The sequence below is a fragment of the Tympanuchus pallidicinctus genome, unplaced genomic scaffold, assembly GCF_026119805.1.
Source record: "Tympanuchus pallidicinctus isolate F22 unplaced genomic scaffold, pur_lepc_1.0 scaffold1, whole genome shotgun sequence".
Lineage (NCBI taxonomy): Eukaryota > Metazoa > Chordata > Aves > Galliformes > Phasianidae > Tympanuchus > Tympanuchus pallidicinctus.
In genome coordinates, this window is record NW_026294618.1 from 83,965,875 (window position 1) to 83,987,447 (window position 21,573).

Here is a 21,573-nt window from a genome sequence, read left to right on the forward strand (position 1 = left end):
AATATTTTTATGCCAAGTTTTCAAATAATCAATGGTTACTCCCTGACAAATCTCAGAAGCTAGGAGGCACAATGCTATGGGACCTTGCCCTGTTGAGTAATATTAAAAGAAAATGGTACTGGCTATAAAGAAAGGAATAGCAAAAATTTGTGTGCTGTCTGTGATGCCAAGGCAGACTTCTGAAGCTCTTGCCTCATCATTCTAGTCTGTAATTTATTTCAGAGAAGAAGTTCATTCTCATTTATTCTAGTTCCTTCAGTTGCTTCTCTGGAAGGACATTTGAGGCATACTCAGAACTTTCATTTCAATCCAAAACATAACTGTGGCCCCAGTGCAAGAGTATTACTTCTATTAAACACTGAAACTTATGCGTAGGGCCCTGACTGGAATAAGGGATGTTATATCAATTCAAACACAAAGAATGCAATACGAAATCAGACCCTGACTGAAAGTTTGCTAGATAGCCCACCTGTTACTTTTTTTTTTTTTAAAAAAAAAAACACTCTGAAACTTAGCAGAGAGTAATAATGAAATAAAAATTAAAAAGAAACTCTTCTGTTTGTAAATACTATGACAATTTTCAGTGGAATGAAGAAAAGAGTGCAGCCTGGGGTTTCTAGTAATCCTGGTTCTTTGCTCATTCTATGTAGGTTGCTCCAAAAGTAATGCTGTCTATTCTTTTTCCACAAAAACTACAAGAGTTTCAAAGATCACGATAACACTATTTGAGAGAGCAAGTTTTCAGCTACAAAACATTATTTTTCAGCACAGTCATCACCATTATCTATGCATTTTCACTGGTGATAAGAGCATGCATGCTACACTCACAAAAATCTGCTCTAGAAGAGGTAATCCACTACTTCACAGCTGCTATGACAGCATAATTGCTAGGAAAACATTGCCCATGCAGTCAAGCTTTCATCATCCAGAATAAATAGAAGACAGATGGTGCCAAACCTGGACTATACAGTAGGCATGATAAGACACTCTATCCAAGATAGACAATGTACTCCACTATCTTCAAACTAGTATGGGGCTTGGCATTATTGGGTTGCAAGAGAAAGGTTGTCTTCTCTGGCTGACTCTGGCAGCTTGAGCCTTCAGCTTAGTCAGCGTTGCGATGTAGTGTTCAGAGATAAGAGTTTGTTTGGGTTCCAGAAAATTCAGAAGGATCACCCATTTCCTATCCCTAAAGACAGTGCACATCACTTCACCTGCTGAGGGTTGTGTCATTTTCTTTGTTGGGGAATTCACATGTTGCCACTCCATGGGCTGCTATTCTGACTCCAACTTGTAATGGTGACACCACCTCTTATCACTGGTAACAATGTGATAAAGGAAAGCGGGTGAAGGAAACTGTTACCTTCATCCTTCTATTGGTTCAATAAGTCTTGACAAACTTGCATGTGGCATTCTTTCTGTTCCAGGGACTCACCCTGTGCAAACTTTGCAGTATTCTAATGCTGTCACCATTGTTTCCAATGTGTTGAATCAGATATTCAGCTCTGTACACAGTCCCCTGGTCACAATCATCTCATTCATGTGGATGAGCTGATTGAGATGCTCTTCATTTCACAGTTTTGACAGCTATGCATGACCATCTGGAACGTGGCTTGTCTTTCACCTCACTGCTGCCACTGCTGAAATATACCACCCACCACTTCACTGTCCTCACAGCCACTATTTGGTCTCCATAAACGTTCAGCAAGCATCAATGAATGTCAGTGGGTGCGATTTTTTCCTGCATGGAGGAATTCAAGGACACACCTTAGCTTCATATGCACTCTATGTCAGATGCCATTCTGTCAGACTGCCTCTCTGCTGCCATCTGTTGCACAGCAACAAAACGCAATGGAATATTGGTGGGAAGTTTCAACCTATACTGCTATACCACCAACATCCGCCTCTGACGTTATAGGCCAACATAATGGGAGGCATTAATTTTGGAGAAGTCTTTGCATATGTCCTCTTCATGAGGATGTGCAGCCCAGCTCCTAAATGGTAATGCAAGAGCAGCCAGCTTGGAATTCAGACAGCTGGGGTGTTTTGCATACTATCGTGTTAGCTGCAATGCAAATTTTTGTTATACTATTTGTTCCATAAACTTTTGCTCTGTAAACAGTGGTAAAGAAGAAACAAACACGCAACAAAAAATAAATCCTTCCAGTTTTCCCAGTGTTTCTGTCAGAAATATAGCTAATTTTAGGTAAAATCTTTTATCACCTCAGTTAGCTTGTTTATACATAATAGGTAATGCTGAGTAGTACACTTGATTAATGATTATCTTTTACATATTGATATTAGTACCTGAAGTGGGAACATCTCATTTCCTGAATATGATTACCATTTTGAAATCTTATGCACAGGGGAAAAAAAAAAAACAACACAACAATTCTATAAATTAAACAAGAAGTTCTAAGAACTTACATCCCCCAGTTCACATCCAGATACTAATGCATCTCATTTACTTTGTTGCTATTCCCTGGAGTTATCTGTGTCATGCAGACCAGTCTTGCATGTCATGTTAACTATCCAGTGAAAAAAGCTATAAGTGTACTTGTAACAGTGCCCTAAGCTAGCATACAAGGTAGGTAGAAGAACATAAAAAAATAATCACTGTTACATTTCAAGTTGTGGGGATATTTTAATTCCAATAGGATAGAACTCATGTCAGCTAAAGATGGAGCTATAATTAAACTGATATGGCATTCACAATTGCCTCAAAACCTGCTGTAGTTGTCATATGTTTCTTTTCCCCATCTTTAAACTATATGGAAATCAATTATCTCAACAAACCAGCTGTAAGGACTGTATGCCAACCACTTACACTTGAAGTGAATAAATTATTTGAAATTCATTATTGATGTGAACAACTCTCCAAGATTTAAAGCACCAGCCCATTTTCTGTGCTGCGATTCACATGGAATTTTAACAAGTTCAGCACTATCCTCCGTCATAAAATCATATAGGAAACTGTTATGCAAATAACTAGAGTTCAGGGATTGGCGAGCCATGCACATAAAATTATGCTTCAGATGACAAAGTGCCCACAAGTTAATGGTTCTTTACATTTAGTGACAAATTTGTTCATGATTTACCCCAGAGTGACAGACACAGGGTAAAAGGGGGACATCAGAGACTGAAAATACCATTTGTGTGTCAAGGATGTTAGCAACCTGGAGTGGTGATAGGCACTGGTGTCTACAGGATATGAAATTGAGTTGATGTGATGTCATTTTGGCTCTACTGTAACCTGGTTATCTCTTGCCAAGACTTCATGTATGATTAGTCAGCTCGGAGAGGACAGCAAGCCTTATCAGGCACACTTCCTGACATTCCTGTCAACTTAAGAAATGTGGCTAAGGAATTTAAGATGAAGTGTCACATCTTCATATCAAATCCCATTGAGTCACCACCTACAAGTTTGAAGACTCCTTCTAAAAACATTAATGAAAAAATGAAGTTTAGGCTGGATTTGACCTTGTAATGCATTCTGTGTGTGACATCTCTCTAAGTTAGTATCTTTAATCTGCATGCTTTTTTTTTTTTTTGTATACATAGAAATAATTGGTATGCAGGCTGTGAAAAAATAATATTCATTAATACTAATGCAAATGCATGTTTTGAGTTAACTGACTTCTAGTCTATAGACTCAGCCAACCTTTTATGTGCCTGAGCAATTTTAAAAGAAACTCCTTTGTAAAAAGCTTGCAATCCCATGTATTTAACAAGGACTATATTTGTAACGGTTAATAGACAGATGAAAATACTCAGCATAACAATATTTTTCATCTCTTCAAAGAAAAAGCTTGTACAATGTAATATTTGCACTGTATACAGACTCTTTCAAGTTTCTTTTCAAAAGCAAGTTAGCAGCATGCTATTTTTATGCCATTACATTTGTCCAACTGAACAATTTGTATTATTAAAGCAGTTGCATTCTATTCCTTGCAGTGGGGCTCAAAGTTAAAATTCATTGCTAAGCCAAAAAGATTCCTCGTATACCTCAAACCAGAACAATGCCTAAACAAGGCACAGAAGAATCTGTCTAAATATCCAACTCTTCAGCCATTGCCAAGTTATTCTTCCATGTACTTAAGGGCCTCTTAGGTTCCAAAGTATCTTCTCAGAGAGCATACAACCACCTCATAGATCTTGAAGAGAAGCTCGTACAGTTCCATGTTCTGACATGAATTGTAAACTATTCAATACCATTTTCTTAGATAAAAATTGTGTATCTGTGCTTTGTTAATGGCATAGAAAAAATACTTCTACATAGTGCATATATTCTTGACTTCTTCACATGGGGCTGATACAGGGGTACACGTCCAGAACATACCCAGTTTGCAAGCATGTCCAAGAAAAAACAATAGAGGACTATAATCATTTACAAGAGCCCTGAGGAAAAGATTCTAAAACTAGTATAAACTTTGTTTTTTTTACAATACTAATCAGAGCACCAATGAACTTCTTTCTGCACCTTATTTATTTTACTGTGTTCACCTTTCACAAGCTATTTGGTTGAATAGTTCTTTTTGCTCTTCCCAAGTCAGTTTGTGATGCTTGAGGATGTGCTCCCTGAAATCCTGGTCCCAAGTTCAAATACACTGTTTATCTAATCTAACCCTGCATGTGGCAGGAGTTTGGAAACATACAATCTTTGAGATCCTTTCCAACCCAAGCCATTCTATGATTCCATCAGCCTACCTTACATTTTAAACCTAGCCTGTGCATTGCCTAGGCTTCCTCTGTAGTCAAACAAGTGAGACAGGCATTCTCAAAAAGGCAAAACAACTCATACGAAGAAATTTATCCAAGACCAGAGGAAGGGGATCTGTCTCAAGGATGACTATTTCTTTCCTTAGACAAAGGAACGTGTTGGAAAAAAAAAAAAAAAAAAATCAGGACAAGCTATTACACTCCGATTTTTTTTTTTTTTTAAATATATCTTGGACATATAGTTTGGGCTTATCTCTGTCTCTTAAATCAAACAATTTGTTAGAAATATTTCTTAATGTTTTAACTTTAAAAGTACATTTATAGGACAAACACGTAGCTGATGATCAGTGCTAAAAAGCTATGTACTGCATTTAGCTTTATAGGAGATAATAATGTTAAGAACTTACACAGACCTTAGTCTTACCCTTATCAAGGTCAATTAAAATTTTGCTAATGACATCAATGAAGAAAAGTTCAGGCCAGGACAGAGTAGCTGTTGAGTTCTTCTCAGTGTTCCATGGGATAAGACAACTGCTTTGCAGCATTTTTAACACTGTTCTCAATTCTAAAGAAATTTTCTTTTATTATTTGAGAATTCATTTTCCAATTAAGTCTTCAAAATATTCTGAAATAAATTCCTCCATGATTAGACCACGTAATCAATTTATGCAGTTTACTATTATGTCTTAAAATGGCATTTTAATCTCTGTCCAAGAAATAAATAATCAGGATGTTCCAAGCTTGATCTGGAACTGGAATAATTCTGAAGAGCTTAACTGTTGTCAACAGGAGGTATCACGGCAAAAAAAAAAGAGACACTGCTCCAACTAGTCTTTTGCTGACAGGGACAAAGAAAACCATTTAGTCTTCTTTTCCCATCTACTAGTTCTCCAGAATAATGAGTCAAAAATGACTTTTCATATTATCTCTGAGGTGAAACTAGAAGTTGCTGGGAGGGGGAACCTTCTGTGTAGGATATATGAAAGAAGCTGAAGGAAGAATGGAAAGAAATGGAAATGTAATGAAGATGTGGAGCACCTGAAATGGATTTCTGAAACATGTAAATAGCATTTAAGTGAACCAAGGATATATGCAGGAATGTGCCTTTCTAAATATGAAGATGTTCTGTTATCTAAATTATTTTAATCATTATTTATTGCTTTTGAAAATTGGCATAAGTGATACACATCTTTACCTAAGAAGAAAAATAATTACTGTTATATATTTTTCAATCATAACCTGCCCTGTGATTAAATAGAGGGCTTTGGAAACTCCAAGAGCTTTGTCGATCTAGCTCCTGCTCTTTTCTCTGGCAAAAGTTAGACAGAGCTCTGGCAAAAGGGCTTTTGTTTTTTTACAGCTGGGAACAGAAAGAACCTCAGGGTACCTGGCCATATCTTATTATGCTGTTATCTATTCCTGACTCCTGATTTTCTTGAACAAGGTCCTTGAAGGTTGTTTGCACCAAACCCATCCCCTCCAGGAATGTCGTCATCACATGTGTGTCCTGTTAGCCATCCTTGTTTTCCCAAATGCAGTCCAGTTCTGCTATTTTTTGCTGGGCCCTTGACAGTGTGTCATCTTTGAAATGTCACTGCACTAACCTTTCACTCTGTTTGGGGTGCCAGTGTCAACAGAAGGCGCCTCCAAAAGGATGTGCTTTTGATTGGCAAAGACAGAATGATTGACACTAGGCTAGTAGTCTGTCAGAGCTGAAGCATATCATCTCATGGCAAAGCTATTCTGCTCAGTGCCACCCATTTCCAGCCTATATGCCATGTTGCTGCATTTCAACCCAATGTCAAAGAAAGCTAACAATTGGTATCAGTGAAGTATGATAAAAAGCAAGCCTACCACTAACCACTGATGGAAACAGCTATATTTCAGATAGTAAGGAAAGCATTTTAAGTCTATTTATGTGTCTCTCTATCTCTATGTTTTGACATGCATGTGCATACTCAACTGTCTGATTCTTCATTATAGAACTGTAAGTGTTGAATAATTAAGAAGGCCCGATTCTTCATTCTTTATTTCTCTGTCTGGGGAGTTAATACGAGTTTTTCTAGACACCAGTCCTGCAGATTGAACTTAGCTATCAGCAACTCTGGTTTGGATACCTGCAAAGTTTTAAAATTCTCTGGCTTGTCGTTCTCACACTTTTACTAAAGATATGCCTTGGAATAATTAGAAAGTGTTTAAATAGTGGGGTAATTATTCAAGTAATTTGTCTTTTTAAAATTAACAGCGGGCTCTTATCTACTTGCCTAAAACCAATGTGAAATTTTTATACTATCCAAAGAAGTCATTCCACCACCTTCTCCTGTGAGAGGGTTCATTTGCATTCACTGATCATCGTATTACGTTTTGCCTGCAGTACTTCCAGTTGGATATGCTATTCCTCTTCACTTACTTTCTTAATCTCCTGGGTGGCAGGCAGTAGCACTATGAATTTGGTGCTTTTCCGTTGCTCAGTTCAGCCAGTGAAATAGGATTTCCTTTATGAATATATGAAATGAGGACAAAAAAAAAAAAACAAATCTGAGAATTCCAGATTTTGTGCCTCATAGCTCAATATATTTTTAGAAGATGTGAGATTTTAAAAGCCTCCTAGATTTTTTATATTTAGATTGTATGCCTATTTTCAAAGGGAAAGTTTCTTCAAATATCGCCTGCTGTTGTTTGATTTCCTTGTCCTTTAGAAAATGTTAATTAAAGAAACTTTTAATGGGAACCCATTGGTATCTTTAGAAAGCACAGTCAGGAAATATAATCAAGGCAATATTAAAGGCAACAGTGAAATACATCCATGTATGTTTGACATATTATCTTCTGAATCAAGACAGTTCTGATCAGAAAGGATGCTAACTCTTCTCCATCCTAGGAATTTCCACAAACTGACTCTTTTTTTCCCTCTGGTCCAAAGTGAAATCAGTGGCTGAAATCTTGGCCAATTCCTCACAATGAAACTCCTTTACTTTTTTAAAAAAGTAAACTCCTGTACTTTTCTCCTTCCTTTCTTGTATTCTACATCTATCTGTTTTCTGATCATGTTTTCTCCTGCCACTTCTCATTCATACATGCTTCCTCCTTCCCTCTTCCAGCTTTCTGTTCACTTCCTTCCATTGCCTTTTCCTGCTTACAGGCCCACCTCTTCAGTATATTCACCAACTATAAGTTCACATTCCCACTGATGAAAAAAAAATTAACAGCAGTAAACTACTGGATTAACTTCTGCTTTCATTCATTCACTGTGATCCAATATTCAGATGTTTACTGTGTGTTTAATTTCACTGTTTTCAAGAAACTCTCTGATGAGTTTCTCTCGTCACTGTCCTCCAAGAACCAAGAGTTGGAACTTCCTTTCCACAATATCTCCCTTTGCTTTTATTGCATTATCAACCAGATCTTTGTTTACATCTCCCCTGTATCTCTTTAGCATGACCTCTTTCCCTCATCTACAAGAGTAATAAATCCTACGTGAAAGTGATTGAGAAATTTAACTCTGCCACACCACGCCCCATCTTCTCTCATGCTCATTCTCACAGTCCCATATCTTAGCCTTTCTACAACCAAAACCAAGCCTTTCACCTTCACTTAAACATTTCTGACCTCTCCCCATTAGCTGTGCCACAATTTTCACTGCCACTGAGAGTTATAATTTGGAATCTTTCACTTCCTGTCTAATCACACATCCAAGTTGTGTTATAATTCTGCCATATCTGCCTCCAAACCTTTTCTAAAATATCTCAGTTTCTGACCAAGTCTCACATCAAAAACTCTGAAGCATCATCTCCTTTACCACTACAGCAGCCCCTTTCTCTTCAGTCCACCTAACATTCACATCACTACTTCTGTATTACTTAGGACAATTTTCACCCACCAAATCTTCCTTGTGGCTTTGAGACTTTTAGAAAACTTATTCATGAAAGTCCTTCTTCTCTGTTTCAAGTCCTACCAGTTCAGTTCTTGCCAGAGCCCAGTATTACCTTTATTTTCTCTCCATTTTTTTTTTTTTTTAAAATATTCTTCACACTGTACTTTATTGACTGTCCACTGTGATTGCCTCCCTTCTTTTTGGCTTTACCTCTGCACACACAATGGGTGTCTGAAATCCTGTTTGGTTGCATTAACTGCTTTGAAACTGAGCACAAAAGCAAATAAATACTTGTAGCATGGTTACTAGATACACAGGGATACTTTACATACTGATGGGTGACTAATTGCCTTCATACTTATTGGTAATTGTTCTATTCTTCGTTATCTGCTCTCTCTTCATTTCATCCATTCAGAGTATCTCTTCCTCATAACTGGGCCACTGTAGACACTTCAGAGACCATCATTTAAATTTGGAGGAACTTTGTAATACCATACTCCCTTATTATGTTCTTACATTTGTCATCCCTTCCAGAAGTTTCTCCAAAATATTTTGCCTCAATTATTTATTTAAAATCATGTTTTTTGTAGATTGGATTGAAAATGTACATACTTATATTAACTAAAGATTTATAGACTTATTATTAGAGTAATTACAGTTACTGCTCTCATTTTGTATATGCTACTTAATACCATCATTAATAGCATAAACAGAATTTTTCAAAGTTTCCCTTGCAGAGAACACAATTAATTTAAAAACATACAGAAAATCTATAGAACATAAAACTTTGATATAGAATTTAACATACACTGGAGAGAAACTCCAAACCATGTTATTGCTCAAAACAGCTAAACAATATTTAATTCATGGTTAATGGTGTTTAGAGATCTCCATTGAGCATGGCTGTGTTGTTTACTAAGGGCCTCTCTGAAGGCAACTGTTCAATACGTCAAGCCTGCAGTTTTGGCACCTATTCAGATAGATTGGAAATAGGTAATGAGTAATGGAATGGGTAGCGGAATGAACAGTATCTAGATCTAATACCTAATTACAGCAACTTCTTTTTTTTAGCATTCAACAGTCAGTCACACCCCAACTAAGAAAGGACTTGTTTTGATAGTGCCGTTCAAAGAGTATACTGCTATGCTCATGGCAAAATACACTCAGAGACAATTAAGGACTGATATCAGGTGTATAGGGAAAGATACCATCTGATGAGTGACTAATAATGATGAGCTCCGTGATAATCTGACAGACTCAAGATATCTGTGAAGACTTCTAGTAAATGAAAAGCAATTCAGATGCAGCTGGAAAGAAAGTAGTTCTAGAGAAAGGAGATCTCAAATACCCTTGCGATTCAAGAGGGGAAGATCACTGCCTCTTAAGCCAGGCTCAGAGGGTGACAAGCAAGTGCAGGAAAATTGAAATTTTTTGTATTCTGTTTGGTGAGTTCCTGCTGCTAACTGTACTTCTAATCATTCTAATCCAAGTTTCATGGAGCCCAGAGCACTGCTAGGTTTTCATCTCATTATCTAAATACAACAAACAAACAAGGAGGCAAGTCCTCCTTTTTGACTTCTTTATTACTTACACATCCTTCTGAGGATGTCTTTATACGTGTTATATTAGTTCACCTTAAAATGGATTTCTTGCAAAATCCGTTAAAATTAGAACTGACTGAAGGCACATTTTTGTACTAGAATATGCTAAGGGAGATGAAAATTCCTCTGCCCAACGATATAAAATGTTTTGTGTACAATTAACAAAGGTACAGTCAGAAGAGTAGTGTGGTTAAGATGGTACTTTACAGATTTATAGCCCAAAAGATTATTGTAGTGGAAAGAGACAATAAAAAATGAAATACTCACCCACATCCTAGGCTAGTAGAAAACTCAAAAAAGAGGGATCTTCAGAAAGAAATCCTTCCCTAGTGGCAGCCATCCTTTAAGCGGGGTCTAGGAGAGGTGCAGACAGGCTCCACCCCTTCCAGTCACACAGGAGTATTGCCTTCACCTGTGCTCCCAGGGCAGACTCAGTCCTTGCCTCAGGTGATCAATCAGTGGTTCAGGCCATGACTCAACAGTTCCCATACAGTTCTGCTTTTTTGGAGTAGTTTCAGTTTCTTATGTTTTACTAATGGTTTAACTAAGAGGAAACTTCACATTATTTCAAAAATAATTTCCATATACAGACCCATGTAAAGTTTTCTAAAATAGATCACTATATTTCACAACATGGAAAACGTTTATCAATCCTATTAATCAAAAAATCTTTTCAAATGTTAAACATATTGGAAAAATTCCTTATCTACCTTTAGACATTCATAAAAATATCATTAAGTTTAAATTAACATTTAAAGTATAAAATACCAATGTAGCTATAAACTAAGATTGGACTTCATATGCCAGCTACTTCTTACTGAGTGATACTCTGGCTTTTCTGTAGCAACTTCTCCCCTTTAGCTGTTCACCCCTCCTTGGACAACTTCACATCCAGCTCCAGGAATGAGAGGAGAAAAACATCCTTCAGAAGCAAGGACTGAAAGTGGAATACTGCAACCTGAACTTAGGTCTTGCTTTTCTTTTTGTCTGTCACACATTGTGTTCTCTAGGATAAATACATCTATCACTCTTCAGAGTGAATCATGTTAACACTTGATAGTTAATTCATTGTCACTCACCTTCAGACTACTGTCTACCTCATAGCACACCTCTGTATGATGTTCCTTGAAAATGTTGCAACATTATCATTAGTGCCAAAAATTCTTGGTCTAATCTTTTCTCCATACCTTATATTTCTTAGCCCCCTCTGTGTTCTGTTTCCCACCTTCTTTCTTATAAACAACATATACTGACTATCTGTCCCATACATATACTGCATTACTCTGCACACCCCACATCTTCTCTACCTTTGGACTACTGTAGTTGGCTTCTCTAGTTCCAGCCTGCCTGCTTCTTAACTCTCTTCAGAGATTCCATCAACTGTCTATCCATCCCATGCTGATAACCCACCCTCACTGCCACAGTTCAGAATGCAGTGGATGCCCTTTTCTGCAATTACTCATTCCCATCACTGAACCTTCTACCTTTTGTCCCTTGGGGCCACTCAACCTCCAGCTCCTCCCACGGCTCCTTGGCATTTGGCCTCCAGTTGCAGTATATGTTAAGACCTTTTTCCCATCAGAGAATTAAGGTCTTCAGAGGCAACTGCAATTGCAAATGCAAATTATTTTTCATGCTAATAGATTATTGTCTATTTATTTTGATCCTCATCAGATACAACTGTAATTACCTGAAAGACTGTATAAACTTGTCCAAACATTTTCGGATTTCATAGTCTGCAGGATTAGACTTCTTTCAAGATTTCCAAAACTTCCTGGTGTACAGTGTAGAAATATTTTAAAAATAACATCTTACAGTATTTCAGTATTTCTGTTTCCTCTATTGGTCAAAAACAGGAAATGCAGAAGCGTGTGAATCTCAGGTTTTACTAAACTTCAGAAAAAAAAGTTCAGAGAAAGAGCACTTAAAAAAAGAAAACATCAGATTAGAAACCAGTTTCTGTTTTCACCTAAACAAGTTCATCCGCCTGCTATATCCATCCTTCAAAAACAACACTGACCGGACTGCTTTGCATATTTGTAATGTGCGGTTGAGATAATACACAGAGAGCAGGCAGGTTCCAAAATAGGCTCATGCTCCTTGTGTAACCCTGCCAGTGAACATCCTGACAAGCAATTGTTTGTTTTTCTCTCTTTACCAATGCAAAACATTTGGTAGTCAGGTTTTAACTTCTTTCCATTTAAAATGTTACCTAAGGACATTTCCTATCCCAGAAAACTTTATCATTTAAAAAAGCATTTCCCCCTTTTAATAGCTGCCCATTTAGTGCTATTTACTTCATTGCATATATAAAGTTAGAACAGTTTCTTCTCACGTGTACCACTGATCAACACTAAGTTTCTCATAGCATGCCAGCTTTTTCCCCCCTACTCTTTAGAATTATTTTTTTCTCTTTTTAGTCTTATCTTGAAATTTTATGGCTTCCTACATTTCAAGAGAATTTGACCAAGCATTTATGTAACACTTCAGTCTTGCTGCTCCTACATAGAAACCACTCTCAGTAAGTTGTGCAATGGGCACAAGGACTACTGAGGAGATCTGCAACTGCACTGCTCCTCAGTGTTTGGGTGGCTAGCCTTCCTCATTCCCCCTTCATTTTGCCTTCCTCAAAGCAGGATACATTTAAGATCAAATACAGTTTGTGCTGAGGGATTGACCTAGAAACAACCAGTTTTCCACTGTCTACCCTAGCATGGAGACACTAAAAGGTGCATGCATAAAGCAGCTCCTCAGTATGCCTCAGTATACCTCCTCAGTATACCCTTCCCTGAAGGTGCCTGAGAACTTCTGAGTTCACACAGTTAACAAGAGTGTTGTTGAAGAGTTGTGGCACAGACTCCACACTGCACTATTAGGGAGGTTACACTCAACTGGAACTATCTCCTAAACTAAGAAAATTATACTTATTCAAATTTATAAGAATAAATCTGTATGAAGGTCTAGGTCTTATAAGAAAAAGGCAAGCCAAAGGCATTAAATTTCATTATGTGCTCTCTTTCCTTATAGTAGCTTGCAAATCAGTTACTTCTGAGCTGAAGGTGACGGCTTTGTGTTTCAATAGCTTTTCATGGCCTGTTTGCCTATAACTTGATTCAAATACCTTTGAATCCATGAGAACATCCACAATACCCTGTAGCAATGAATAAGAGCAGTTTAAGAATGAAGAGGAAAACACGTTTTTTTTTTTTGCTTTCTATGTACTTCCATTTGATTATTTCATGCATTCCCTTTGGTTGCTGCACTACAGGAAACCACAAACAGTGATTCCCTCCTCATCTGCTTCCTACCACTTGTGATTCTGAAGATTTCCATTACATCACCCTCAGTTATCTCTTTCCAGGGGGAGAAATCCCAGTCTATTCCTACTTGCTCCTGCACAAGCCTTGCTTCTCAGTATATTCTTGTTCTACCCTAAGGCTGGGGATGAGTGAGCTGGGAGATCAAAACCACAGACAGTTTTCAGGATGCTCAAGCTTACATATTTACTGAGCAGCAGAACAACCCACATTTTATATACAAAGTCATGTCTGTTTTTGAAGTCCACATGCACAAATTTATATTTTTTAAAATGAACCTTCCTTTCAGTATTTTACTTCAATCACTTGGACTCAGGACCTCCTTCTGCAGTTCCTCCCATTCAATTTGTTTTTATTTTCCTGAAAAGCACATCGACACCATGCTTTGTCACCACAGTGTCTATGCATTTTCTAAATCATTTAAAAATAAATAATGACATATACATAAATCTCTGGGAGACTTCACTAGAATAGTTCTCTATTTAGAAAATGTACCAGTCATTCCCACACAGATTTGCAATGGATGGCTTCTCGGACACATGTGGAGTGCATACATGGGTCCAATTCTGTCTCTATGCTACTGCACTGCTCTGATGCACCTAAGAGCAGAATCTGACCCTCTGCTGAAATACACACAGCAGAATATGGTTGTTTTACCACTGAAGTAACTGAGTGTTGATATTTCAGATATAAGCATTTTCGAGTGTCATTAGTAGCGCTGCCTTCTGAAAAATGCATTAAGTGGATCGTGATGAGGAAATGTGCCCTCATCCAGAGACAACAGTAATCAACAAAGCTCGGTAGTCAACAAAACATTTAGGTGGCAGTGAGCACAATTTTATCCCTTGATCTAGTCCGACTTTTTGAAACATCTTAATGATATAGACACGAAACAAACCAACAAAAAGAGCAAACAGAAACACATTATATTGAAACAATTAATAAAATACCTGTAAAAAAATACTGCAAGTTTTAGAAAATTTCTTGCACACAGAATTTGTCCTCTGGGCATGGCTTGAATGTGAATTCTGAAGTTAACATCTTTCTGAGTGTTAAAGGCACCAGCATGGTTTTGGATGAAATACTTTTCCAACAACAGGCAAGGCTTTTAGGAAAACCCATCTTACATAATTGATGGCAGCAGCTAATATTGGTCTCATTATTATTGTCATTTAATTATAGTGCAATTCTCGTCAATATTTTTTGAATGTAATTTAACAAGTTATATGTCATTTGATACTATCACAAAATGTGCCGTTTATCCAAGCCATTGACAGCTATGCTGTTTTAAAAAACATTGCTTACCCAAGAGCATGATTTATACAGGTGTGCAATGAGGGACTAATGCAAAATACATTTTTACTAAATTACTGCCAAAAAAAAACAAAAAAAAAAAAAAAAGAAAGAAAAACAAAGAAAAAAGAAAATATCCTCTATCACAGCTGTTTGCTGCTTTTATAGCTCACTGTAATTAACGTTAAGATCAGAAGTGCCCTCATCCCATTTCATCCCATGTTCCGGTGCTGTCTTCATACAAATGAACAGAGTTATGTAACACCCCACTAAAGAAATGAAAAAATATTTGTGATAACAGTACAGAAATTCTCCATATACAGCCTAAGCTCCCACCAGGGAAAATGTTTCTGGGGACTTTAGAGAAGTACAGACCAAGTTCTCTTAGAAATAACAGAACCTGTAAAAAAACATTTCCCAAAATCCAAAAGAGATAGCTAGAGAGACGAGCAGGCCATGTCATTCTTTACTCCCCAAACCATCTGCAGTCTTCGTCTGAGGCTACACAGACAGAGCTTTGGCAACAAGTTCAATTCTGTGCTGGGAACCGAACATGGCATATTTCAACATTTCTCACAAAGTACTATTTAAAACCATTCAAGGCTATTCATAATATCACATTTTGATTTTTTTTTTTGTTTGTTTGTTTTTGTTTTTGTTTTTTTTTCTGGAGTTATATATATATATAATCTGTTATAGTAGTGAAAATATAATACAAAAGTGAAAAATCATTTCAAGTGAGAATCACAGAATCGTAGGGGTTGGAAGGGACCTCCAGAGATCATCAAGTCCAACACCCCTGCCAAAGCAGGTTCCCTACACCAGCTCACACAAGTACGTGTCCAGGCAGGTCTTGAACATCTCCAGAGAAGGAGACTCCACCACCTCCCTGGGCAGCCTGTTCCAGTGCTCCGTCACCTCACTGTAAAGAAGTTCTTGCGCACATTTGTGCAGAACTTCCTATGCTGCAGTTTCTGACCGTTTCCCCTTGTCCTGTCTCCACACACTGCTGAAAACAGTCTGGCTTCGCCACTCTGCCCCCCACACCTTAGATATTTATAGATCTGGATCAGGTCTATCACTTCTCTATCAGAGAAGTGAAACTGCAACAATGTTGAAATGGATTGACATTTTCTCCTTGGTTTTCTTTCAAAAGGAAATCCAAGTGAAATCAAGTTGAGTGTTTGCCGTGCCATTTGTTTTCAGTAGAACCATGACTTCTGAACAAGCAGTTTCTTAGAAGTCATTCTGGCCAAACCATGACATGAAGGTCCTACCTCTCTTGACTTGCAAAACTCCCTCTACCCCATATCCCTCTGCTGCTGCTGTCCTACAGCTCACAGCTCTGCCATCTCCTGTTGATTACCTTTGGGCCACAACTGAAACTTGCATGCAAAAGCCCATTTCTTCCAAGATTATCACTCCAAGTTGAAATGATCCTTCCTCAAAAGCAAGACACAATTAAAAATACAGTCCTGATCTTTGAGAAAAGCCTGCAGACTTTTATCTTGAGCATGGCTGAAAACTTCAGGTAGCAGTCTCATGTTCCCACAACATACAGGAAAAGACAGCAGTGTGACACCAGCATTACCACTAAAAATAACTGACGTATAAAAATAAATAAAACACCACTTTGTCTGATATCTTTTTAAAACGAGATGAATACTTGTGCAGTAGGTGGTAAGCTGAAACACATCATATTTAGTACGAGAACACTTAACTTCATGGGGACTGAGACAATAATGCTATACAATCATGTCTGTAGGGTCTAATTTGACTGTAAGATTTAAGTAACAATTCTATATCCCACTTGAACTTGAATGTGTTCTTCTCAGCAGGAAGGCAGCAGAAACTTCAAAGTTTAGAAAGTGTAAGCAAAAGCCGTGTGCTCATGTGTAAATGTCTTCCTTGACATCTGGCAAAGTCCTTGTAAAAATATGGGGCCTATGTAACATGGACTGCATTTGGCCCTGAAATATTGGTCAAAAAATAAACTTTTCAACATCCACATTTCAGTAAAAGTGCTTTACTTTTTTAAAAAATACAAACTGCTAAAATAAGTTCATAAATCATCTCACTAGCCCAATTAGCTGCACAGGAGCAAATCATAGAATCATAAATACTTCCACAGACACAATTGAAGCAGTGATATTTCATATATAGACCACTTAATTTTAACAAAACTAAGAAGTTTAAAAAAATCTCAGAGCGCACTGTATTGCAATCATTTTGCTTTTGCAGTGTATCTGCCTAACTGGATACCAATCAAACCTCATTCGCCACCTGATGGAAAACAGGATTGTTTTTGGGTGACAGCTTACTGGGAGGTAGGAGATCAATAAACCCAGGCAGAGTGGCTTAAAAAAAAAAAGAAAGAAAGAAAGAAAAAAAAAGGAAAAAAAGGAAGAAATATTTGAAAGTGTAGGCTTGTACCAGGAGTGGTGTCTATCCTCTCTCTTTTTTTTAATATTCCACAAACATTCAAAAGGAAAGAAATGGCATGAACACTGAGACATATTTGAGCAAATATTTTAATCAGAATTGCTTTTGTAGAATTCCTAAGACAGAAGAAGAAGGAGATTTGAGACCTCAAGATTAGTATTGAATTTCTGGCATTTATTTCCCATCATCGTTCTTTTTGCTTACTGTAGAGATGAATGTCCAAAAAACCAGTTATTCAGCAAAGGGCATTCCTGCTTTATGCTAAATAAAATCTAAACTAGTGGCATGAAGTATGAACTTTAAAACATTTTTCCCAACCTGAATTTTTCTTCAATTTTCTTAGCAAAACAGCCCACCTCAAACCTAGGCTCCTTTTCCCTCCTAATCATACCCCTGCTGTTTTTGTGTTTCTTGACCAAAATGATCTGGATCCACTTGGTATTTACTTAATGAAGGATAAAGCAAAAATAAGTACATTCCCATATCAGTGCAGGACTCCAACATCTGTCATCAAAATGGCTACAGTCAGCGACAGTCACAAAGTCTACTTCTCCCAGTGTTGCCCAGTGAATTTTGTTAATTTTGGGAAAACAGAACTATCTCTGTCCGCTCCTCTCATTTTACCTCAAAGCACAAGCGTGGAAGCTTCCCCACCCTTCCTTCCTACCCCCTGTGCCAGCTGGTAGCTTAGCCATCCTCATCAGAAAGACCTTCAAGGTCAGAGGCTGGGGAACACCTGCTCTGTGGCCTTATTCAGGAGGGCGAATTTTGCAAGAAGTGGCAGGTCTGAGCTCCATTGGCCCTTTGAGCACTCAACTGACTGCTTACCAACAGCAAGTGTGGTTTCTGGGAGGTCCTCTCACTCCAGTCTTGCAGGAGATAGTCCCAGGTCTGAGCTACCAACCGTGTGTTTAGTGGTAAAGGTGGAGAACTGAGACTGCCTGGGAACCTAGCAAATGGGCACTGAAGCAGAATGCTTTTTGCTTGCTATTTCTGCTTCAAGTTCACAGCTAAATTCACCAGCACAATGAATTCATCCAAAAAAAGTGGCTGTGGAGGGATTCTTGGCAATCCTAGCACTGGTTTGCTTCAGAGGGCTGGCTGTACTGTACAGCATGGGACCAACACACATGATACACTGAACATATACACTGAATAAACAAGAAAAAGCTTTGTCAAAGTTTTCCCTCTTCTTTTGCTGTTTTTTTTCTTCTTATATACAGGGAATTAAGGTCCAGGAAAGCACATAGACCACTTGCTCCACCAAAATACAGTCTCTGCAATTTATAAATATTGAATTATTATTTTTTAATTTATCCTGTTGTGTACTTATTATCTTTGCAATTGTACTGGTCTGAGTATTGATGGTTATCTCAAATCTCCAGCATGTCTCTGAAGATTTTTTTCTTTTAAACTGTATCCGGCAAAATACAGAGTGTACTGATGAGTGCAAGTAAGAAGCCCAGTTTGTTTTTTCTGTTTAAAAGGTGAATGCTATTGGATAGTTGCCCTAATTCTACTGGTGGCACTTTGCTTTTTCGCAAAGGAAAACAAAACCATAATGCTTAGTGAAGGGTATTAGAAATTAGAAAATACTTATTTAGTGGAAATAAAGACTAGGCAGAAGGTAAATCTTTGTTTTGGCAATCAAGGAGGATTTGTTGCTAATGTAGCCCAGAATCTTAGCTGAGTTAGCCCTTACAATGTGTACCATTAAATCAAATTGGATAATTTCATTCATCCACATAAGCAGAGCCAGTTTGCTGAGGGGTGTCACTATGCTTTGGGGTGAAAAAAAAGTAGAAAACACACTGCCATGTTTTCAGGCGGATAAAAGTGTTGACTCCAGGGTGATGGCCATGCAAATAACAAGAACTGAAATAACCACATACTTATAATGGAAGGAGTCCAATGTGCGTAATCACGAGAGATCGAACTGTTGCCACTATTCTGAATTTCTGAAAGAACATAGAAGCCTCAGGAATACAAAGTTTTAAATTTACACATGCAAAGATAGTATTGTGTGTCTGGAGAACAGCAAGTATACTGAATAAAAGAAAAAGAAGAGGGAAAATTTAAGCAAATACTGATTCATTAACCTAATCCCTCAAGTACAAAGAGCCTTAGAACAGATTTTAAAGGAACTGATAAATAAAGACATGGAGGTGAAGAAAATATTGGATACAGTGGAAATATAATAAAACAAGATCTGGTCAGACTAACTTAATAGCTTCCTTCGATAAGATAGCTGATTTTCTAGACAAAGGAAATGGAGTCGATCACATCTATCTAGACTTCAGTAAAGCACATGGTATGGCGCCTCATGGGAAATTATTTGTTAAGCTGGAGAAGATAGGGATTAGTAGAGGAATTGAAAGATAGGTAAAAGACAGTCTGAAGGAACGACAGCAAAAGATAGTGTTGAAAGGGAAAGTATCATGAGGTTACCAGTTAGCAGTGGAGTTATTTATGGATCAGCCTTGGGTTTGATCTTCTTCTTATTTCATTTATGACCACGACACAAATATTAGGAATGTGGTGATACTACATAGCCTGGCACTATCAATACACAGGAGAGAAAGGATATCATGCAGAAAAAGGCTGGATGACAGTAAGGACAGGTATAATAGGAGTGGGATGAGAAGCAGTATTTTGAAGATAATGAAGTTAGTCACTTATCCCCAAATGAAGATAATGCTTTTGGAAACTAATAACAAAAATCAGGAAACAGTTAGAAAAGTCTGAGCTAGACGGGGACTCCTGGTAATCCGTCAGTCGTAGCACTACTGGGAGCAACCAGTAAAATATCTCAGTAAAAAAGTGCGTGTATTCCTTGAGATTCATCAGGAGGTATACTTTAGGTGAACAGAAGAGGACTGAGTCATCATGAAAGCCAGTGATGAGGCCCCACCATTAGCACTAATATAATCCTGTTACTCAGTCTCAGAAAAGATGTATTTAAACTGGACCGGATGCAGAGGAGGTCATCTACTGGCCAAGAGCAATGCCTGACATCTCATGTTAACCACACATCTCATTCCCCGCTAGTCCGAAAAGATTTGCCAGCTTTTTCCTAACTGATATTACAAGCTCTTTCCATTCCCAAAGTGGTACAAAGAAGACAGATTACCAAAACAATATGGTTCATCTTTTCCATAATACTGCTATGGATCGTGGTCTTAATTGTAGGTAATTTGCTATTAAAGGAGCTAGATCAGCACTCTGAAAGCACATGAACAAGATATCAAGTCTCAAAATACTATCTTACTTCTTTGTAATGAACATGTGCAGCTTTGCTTCGGAAAAAAATTTGCAGTCTTTAAGAAGGAGTGTTATAAAAAAGGGCCTTCCATAAAATTAGTGGAACAAAGCCACTTTTGTCCTACTTTTACAAACATTTCATAGAATTTTTCCCTGAGATAGAATTGGTTTGTCAGCTCCACAGGCTGTACAGAAGACAAATATCTATTCTTTCTAGCTGCAACACCTGACAAATCTGGGTCATATGCTGCTACAGGTTTTCAGATTGCTTTTGTCTGATATGGGAAGTTTGGCATAAAAATTGCTGGTGAGATACATCTCTCTTGCTGTTGCATGGCAGTAGATGAAAGCAGCTTTGGTGTAAAACTGAGTCCAGCTTTTGCTTACATGGATGGTTTGTCATTTCAGGCCAAGCACCCCAAATGATGCAGCAGAAATAAAGTAGTCATATTTAAGTATATAATTTTCATTCATTCACTGTGAGCACAAATTCTGCTATTGAATTTTTTACTGCCATTCTCTCCTTTTTTTTTTTTTTAATAATTTTTTTATTTCCAGAAATCATAAGTAGTAGTCTATAAAAATCCAAGGACTTAGATAATAATTTCTCTTGTTTAAAAGATAAGTCATTGCAAAGGGAAAGATGGAAGTGCAAAGACAGCTTTCATAAGAGACGTGAACTGAGATGATATTCTGTGGAGAGGAAAAAAAGAATGCTTTTTGGGCATGCTCTCAGTTAAACACTCCTTTTAGATTATTTTGTTAGAATACCAAACTTTACAGCAAAATTAAATTGATCAACAGTATTTTGTCATCATTCAAGGAAGCAAGCCAGGAAAAAAGAGGAGCTCCAATATCTATCCAAAGAGACAGCTGTAGCCAACGGATTTATTTATAAGAATATTATTTGGTAGCAAAGAACTTACCATGGCTGAATGTAAAAAAGTATTTTTTTGATGAGTTAAAGAGATTAAGAAAAATCAGGCAGATTTTGACAGAGAATGGTGTGTAAATGAGAGGTGTTATCAGTCTGAATCTGGCAGCTCCATTTTTGTTATGGTGAAAA

At 37.5% G+C, this 21,573-nt stretch overlaps 1 long non-coding RNA gene across 1 annotated transcript; it reads right to left on the minus strand.

The window, feature by feature from the left end:
- Positions 1 to 635: 635 nt before the first annotated feature.
- On the minus strand, positions 636 to 10,525 carry LOC128081000 (uncharacterized). Its single transcript, XR_008206943.1, has 3 exons — positions 10,462 to 10,525; positions 7,130 to 7,214; positions 636 to 1,741 (listed from the first exon to the last, which is right to left on the minus strand). It is a non-coding gene; the product is annotated as an uncharacterized LOC128081000 (long non-coding RNA).
- Between the last annotated feature and the right edge of the window lie 11,048 nt (positions 10,526 to 21,573).